Source organism: Cricetulus griseus, unplaced genomic scaffold (genome assembly GCF_003668045.3).
Source record: "Cricetulus griseus strain 17A/GY unplaced genomic scaffold, alternate assembly CriGri-PICRH-1.0 unplaced_scaffold_1, whole genome shotgun sequence".
NCBI lineage: Eukaryota > Metazoa > Chordata > Mammalia > Rodentia > Cricetidae > Cricetulus > Cricetulus griseus.
Window position 1 is genome coordinate 8,543,694 of NW_023276808.1, and position 7,596 is coordinate 8,551,289.

Genomic DNA, 7,596 nt, shown 5'->3' on the forward strand with positions numbered 1-7,596 from the left:
ATGTGGCTGGTTGTAGCAGAAAGTTAAAAAAATTCTAATCATGTATTATTGAAATCCAATCCATATCACCATCTTTCTACCATTTTCTAAATTATTTGTAATATTTGTACGACAAAACTGAAAGTGGAATACAATATTCAGAAATTCTAGAAACCAGACTCTCTGTTTTCCAATCAGTGTTCCCACTGCACACCAAGTGGATTGACTGTGTGTGCACACTAGACAGTGATACAAAAAGCATCATATCTTTCCATACTAGTGCTGCATAGTCTCCAGCTATCAAAAAATCCTTATACAGGGAGGCTTTATTGGAATGAGGCAAGCAGCCCAGGTCAGCATAGACAGAGTCTGTCTCATGATCCATACAGATTCCAGAAGAAATGACAGTTCAGCAGACCTGCTCTGGACACACACACACACACACACACACACACACACACACACACACACACACAATGGTATATCTTTTGTTCTTCCTTACATCTCCTTAGAGCAGAATTAGAGGAGAACCTGGAAAGAAACTGCAAGCTACTTGCCACAAATACTCATGATTGCTAAGCATTCCCAGAGTCCCTCAGGTGCTAGAACCACCCAGCTGGGCCTAGAATATTATCAGTCCCCCTACCAGGTGATGAGACATCAAATGACACAGATCAACAGTCCTTCCAGCTCTGCACTTCCATCCAAGAAGAAATGGGCCTAGTCAAGCATGAAAAGTAATGCCATTTACAGCATGCACAAAATTGACTTTAAATGGATCTTACACCTAAGTATGAAATGTGAAGTGCATAACTTATAGAAGACACTAGGATTATTAGGCCACTCCAAGTTTACCAACTTGACTTCCGCATGCACCAAAAGGACATTGGTGATGAATATAAATTTATTTTAACACAAAGCTCCCTAATTGTAATGCTTTCTTCAGATGATGCCCACAGAGGAAAGTATTCATCATCCCAGCACCAGGTTCTTTGGACTTGCTAGTACCACATGGGAACTCACAGAACACAGAATGTGCCAGAGGTTTCCCACCCAGCCTCTGGGAGGTCCTGCCACACCATCTCCCATGCCTCTCCATCCTGTACTCCCCATCTTGGGATTCCATCCACTCAGTCACCATGCTTTTGCTTCTGTGCTTATCCATGCTCTCCTCACAATCCCCTACAGTAGCACTCATAGTGCTGCAATCAATACATTTGTGCCTGTTTTGGAGTAAAACCAAGTCTGCACCGTGGCTCCAGCAAATGTCGTGAAGACTCACAACTGCTGTTCTAGCTGGGTGTCCCTGATTGGCTCTTGTTGCATGTGCTACAAGATCACTTGCTTAAGGGTTAGAGTGTGCTTAAAGACACAGCACAGAGGTCCATGGCCCTGGCTTCTACTCCAGATCCAGACCTCTTTGCATTGTTTTCAACAGAGCTCTGTAACCTGACACAAAGTTTCAATCAACGACCTGCTTCTCAAACCTCTTAGCTGACATCACTTTGTCAAGCAGGATAGAACGTACTTGCACAGGAGAGTTACCTAATTGCAAATTCAAAATTCATTGGCTTAAGATAACTTTCCCGAGTGTACACCCACACAATATGGTCTGTTTATCCACATTGCATGAATTAAAACATTCGGGGAGGCGGGCATGTGTGGTAAAAGACTTTAATCCCAGGACTTGAGAGGCAAAGGCAGATGGATCTCTGTGAGTTTGGGACCAGCTAGGTCTACATGTAGAGCTAGTTTTAGGACAGCTTCCAAAGCCACAGGGAAACCCTGTCTCAAAAAAATAAAATCATTCTAGGAAAGTACAAAATCATTCCCACTACCACAATCAGGTCTGTTTCCATGACTCCAGCAGCTATTGCCTATCCTGAATCCTAAAGCAGTGTAAACTGTTCCTCCTATATTGTACTGAAGGCAGAAGCAATGCTCTCCCATGGGAACCCTTTTCCTGTGACTGCATTGGATATTTAACTACATGACTTAAACGGACAATTTGAAATCGCTGAGGTGGTGAGTGATTTAAGAATTTTGAAGGTGTAGTACAGAAGACAGGAAGATCATTTCCCTCAAGAGCAACAGACTGGTATCAAGGCCACCTGAGACACAAAACAGAGCTTGCTTTGAGAAAAAAATTGTAACAGAATGGAAATTCAGCTGCTCTAGCATTAATACATCTTACCAGGGAAAAAATCACTTCACACACTTAGGAGACTAATAAAGAAAATGCATTTAATGACATCATGCATCCCTCTTCAGCTACTGCTCCAGAGGAGCCAGTCTAGACACATTTTTCATTTCATATATCCTGTCAACCTTAAGTGTATTTTAGCTTCATACTCCAGGTAACACTTTGAACAAAATAGAGGAGACAGCATGTCTAGCTTCTTGGGCAGATGGGAGACTTACAAGGCAAAAATATTTCCAGAATTGTTTAAGTGTACCAGAAAGCTGAAAGAGCAGGATCTTCTTCTCTGACCAGATCCTGAGGTGAAGGTGGTGGGGGAGGAGAAAGATAGGAAATGTGTATTAAAGTTTAAAGCAGGGAGAAGAAGGTCTTGCACAGGATGTCACATGCCAAGTAAGCTTCTTAAGAAGCATACCATCTTGTATACTACTTCCAGGGGGAAAATGGAAGAAAATGGGAGACTTCTATTGAGTCAGTAGAAACTACCATGCAATCAGAAAAACTCAGTTAGGAACCTAACTAAACAATGCTGCACAAGGGGAACACAAAGTATCTCAAGATAATTGCTGACTAAGCCCACAGTGCCCTTGGATCAAAAACTATAGATCCATGTAGTAGGAAGAGTTGGGTTCTCCATATCTGAAGCAATCTCTATGCAAGGGCTTTGTTCCAGACCATTACCAGCTCTCACAAGCAAATTCCTAGATTTATCTATCTATCTATTTATTTATTTATTTATTTACTTATTTTTGGTTTTTCGAGCCAGGTTTCTCTGTGTAGCTTTGGAGCCTATCCTGGCACTCGCTCTGGTGACCAGGCTGGCCTAGAACTCACAGAGATCTGCCTGCCTCTTCCTCCCGAGTGCTGGGATTAAAGGTGTGTGCCACAAACTCCCACCTGTAAATTCCTAGTTTTAGATAAGGCTCTTTTTTAATTATCAATATATCAGACCCTTAGGGAAAACACCCAACACCTAGGCCCCAGGCTGTTAGTAGCTATCCCAAGAATGTTTCTCCTCCCAGATTGAGGGCCTAAATGAAATCCTTGGTAGCACAATGTTTTTTACAAATGCTTAGGAGATAGTAAGTCTCACAAACTACATTTAGCTGAAGGAGGACTGCCTCAAAAATCATGCCTGATAGAGATTGGGATGCTAGGATATACATTTCTTCACCAGGAGTGTCTAGACTTTAGACTCCAAGACATTACAGATGAGCCACCCCTTATTTACAAACAGCCACTGGGCCCATTGACATATCAAAGTACAGCCCTGTATGTAGAAGGCTACTCAAGGAGTCATTACAGGGTCACAAGGAACCTTAAGGCGTGGTGTGCTATAAAGTTCCAGTTTCCTTCTTGAGTAAAGCATAGTTCTGCCAGATGGACAATAGTTTACCAGGACAACTATTTGAAAATTAAAACACTATTTTATTTAGGACTTTCCTGATCAAACAAGGCTTTCTTTTTCTTTTCTTTTCCCTTTCTTTCTTTCTTTCTTTCTTTCTTTCTTTCTTTCTTTCATTCTTTCTTGCTTTCTTTCTTCCTTTCTTTTTTTGAGACAGTGCAACAGCTCTGGGTTTGGGATGGTGCCGCTCACTGGGGACAAGAATTTTATCCCACTTTTTTTCTTTGTGGTTTTTGAGAGAGGGTTTCTCTGTATAGCTTTGGAACCTGTCCTGGTACGCACTCTGTAATCCAGAGATCCTACTGGCTCTGCCTCCCGAGTGTGGGATTAAAGGCGTGTGCCACCAAAGCCCAGCTTTTCTGCTTTTTTAAATAGAAAAACCCACATTTTGCTGGGCGTTGGTGGCACACGCATTTAATCCCTGCACTCAGGAGGCATAGGCCGGCAGATCTCTGTGAGGTGAAGGCCAGCCTGGTCTCCAGAGCAAGTGCCAGGATAGTCTCCAAAGCTACACAGAGAAAACCTGTCTCTAAACCCACATTTCTTTACCCTGTCGCTACCTGCATGCGTGCAGCAGGGGGAGGTTGAAACGGATTCCTACCGAGTCTATGCCACGCCCAGGTCCCATGTTTGAAACCAAAGAGAGAACCAAATTATCCTTTAGTTTTTCTTCTGTTCATTGTTTTGAGAGATTTTTAAATGTAAATCTGCTGGTTTTTCTTTTCAGGTCCGTGTAAACAGACCCGGGTTTTTCTGATACATTTCAATCCTCAGTTTCCACATACAGTGGGGGGCGGGGAGGCTACGACTGGTTTTTCATCTTTTTTTCCAGTTTTTTTTTTTCAGCAGCCACATCTACAACCACCCGTGACGTCCCTGCAGGGGATGTGCTGAGTCCTGGGGCCATGAAGTATTCATCGGCCAGCCCCAGAACTGAGGAGTTGCTAGGACCACATGGGACCTCTCAGAACACTGAATGCGACAGGAGGTTCATACACAGCCTGCTGTAGCGCCTGCCAAACCATCTCTCATGCCCCCCCATCCCGTCCTCCCCATGTTGGGGTAGCATCCCAGCACTCACCATGCTGTGGCTTCTGCGCTCATCCATGTTCTCCTCACAGTCCCGTACAGTAGCACTCACAGAGCAGCAATCAATCCTCTGGTGCCTCTTCTGCTGTAAAACAAAGCCTGTTACACGGTTCCAGGAAGCCTCCTGCAAGACTTGAGATCGGCGGGTTTACCTGCTGCCTCTGATTGGCTAGTGATGCTTGAATGACAACAGCACTTCCTTAAGGCTTATAGTATGCTTAAAGACACAGCATGGGGGTGGGGGTCAGGGCCCTGGACTGGACTCCAGACAGGGAACTTTCAGAGATCTGCAGAGACACGGATTTCAATATCACTTACCCCTGTCTCCAGTAGATGACCCAGCTCTCCTCCTATAGTTCACAGGTGCATTCTCTTCTTCCTCCTCCACACAATGTGCTTGCTTTCCCAGACCATTATGGGCAAAATATGGGCCTGAGTGATTCTCTTATTCAACAAATGAAGGTTGTCTAGGATATTAAAAAATAGATTTTTAGGACACAAATGAAGATTATTCTACAGGGTGGTGGTGGCACACACCGTTAATCCCAGCACTGGGAAGGCAGAGGCAGGTGGTTCTCTGTGAGTTCAAGGACAGCATGGCTTACTGAGTGATGGATTTTTTTCCCATGACTTTTTTTATTTTTGTGTGTAGCCTTGCATCACATTCTGTAGAACAGACAGTCCGAGAACTCAGGAAATCCAATTGCTTCTGATTCCTGAGGGCTGGGATTAAAGATGAGCACCAACACCAAGCTGGTAAAGGTGGATTTTATCACCTCCAAAGATCTAGATTACTGATATGCGTTCTTGTTTTAAAACCTTTAATAAGAAAATACTTGCTGGGCATTGGTGGTGTACGCCTTTAATTCCACCCCTTGAGAGGCAGAAGGAGGCAGATCCCAGATCCCTGTGAGTTCAAGGCTAGCTGGTCTACAAAGCAAGTTGTAGGACTGGATCCACATGTAATGAGATATCCTGTCTCAAAAAATCCAGAAAACAAACAAACAAACAAAAGCCCCATCTTGTTGAATTTTAGCTATTTCCTGAGGTAGTCACTTTGACTACCTAGAATAGCCCTCACCACAACCAAGACAGCAATCCTGGTTTGTCATTATTCATATGAAAAAGCAAACTGTCCTGTCCAGGTCTTTAATGAATTGTGCAGCAATGTTGATGAGGATTGTGCTGAATCTGTAGACTGCTGTTAGTAGGATGGACTTTTTACTCTGTTCATCCTACTGATCCTTGAGCATTGGAGATCTTTCCATCTCCTCATATATTCTTCAACTTCTTTCTTCAAATACTTAATGTTTTTATCACACAAGTGTCTCACTTGCTATTTTTAGAGTTACTTGAATATAATTTATATTGTGTGAGGCTGTTGTGAAGGGTTTTGATTCATTTATTTCTTTCTCAGGCTGTTTGCCATTTTTATATAGGAGGGCTTTGGATTTTTTGTTTTTGAGTTACTCTTGTATTCAGCGAATGCCTTCAAATTGTTTATCACCTGTAATTCCTTTGCTGAATTTTTAGGGTCACTTATGCTGTACCATAATATGACCTATATGTAACAATAATTCTACTTCTTCCTTTCCAAATTCCATTCCACTGATGTCCTTCAGTCTATTAAAAACTTCAAGTACTATATTGAGTAGATATAGAGTTCACAACCTTGTGCTGTTCCAGATTTTGTTGGAATTCCTTTGAGTTTCTCTCCATTTTACTCTATGTTTTCTATACACTTGCTTTAAATGTCCTTTATTATGTGTATGTATGTAACTTGTATCCCTAAAGTCTCCAAGACTTTTTTTGGTTTTTCCAGATAGGATTTCTCTTTGTAGCTTTGGAGCCTATCCTGGCACTCGTACTGTAGACCAGGCTGGCCTCACACTCACAGAGATCCGCCTGCCTCTGCCTCCCAAGTGCTGGGATTAAAGGCGTGCACCACCAATGCCTGGTTCCTCTCCAAGACTTTTATGATGTTTGTTTTGTTAATGGTTTTTTAAGCATGTAAAGAGATAATAAGAAACGTGTTTTCTCAAGTTTATTTTTGTGGTGGATTACATTTACTAATTTTTTCATGTTGAACCGTCACTGCCTCTATTGGATGAAGCCTATTGGATCAGTTTGGATGACAGAGATTCTCTGTGGCTTTGGAGGCCTATCCTGGGACTCACTCTCTTGACCAGGCTAGCCTTAAACACATAGAGATGCACCTGCCTCTGTCTCCCAAGAGATGGGATTAATGCCATGTGAAACCATTTCCCAGGTCTTTATAACTTTTTATAACTCAAATATTTTATAAGTAAAAAAGGAAATAATAGGACACAGAAAAGCTAGTATTGCCTAAGAATAATTGTTGATGACCTGGATTCTCCCTCTCCCTAGGTCCTGGGCAACATGGCCCTAATCCTGTTCCCAGTTCCTCTCCTCCCACCCTGGTGTTTTCTCATGACCCCCACCTGTCACTCCACACCAGCCCTCTCCTGGGCCTGTTGCTTCCTTGGAGATCTCTTCCTGGTCTAGTGGCCTCTCTAATCCTCAGGTTCCCTCCCTGCTCTGGCATTGATCTTCTCTTCTCCAGATGACCTTCCCTTGCCCTGGGATCTGTCTTTCACAAGTGATTGTTCCTCACTGACAGCTCAAAGGTTGTCAAAGGTTGCATAGCTGTGTTGTGAATGTGTTAAGTGACTTCATTAGGACTCTTCATGCAGAGACTATGTACAGCTTGGTCAAAGGCAGTTACATGACTCAGGTTTCAAAAGTCCGAACTGCTGAACCTCATTCTTAACTGTTCCCTTTCCCTTTTTAAGCAAGTGCCTGCCATCTTTATTCTCCTTTCTTTTCTGCTCCCTATTGGTTACCACCTAACCCTCCCTTTATTCATTGTCACAATAAACTCCATGTGGATTTATTGAGTTTG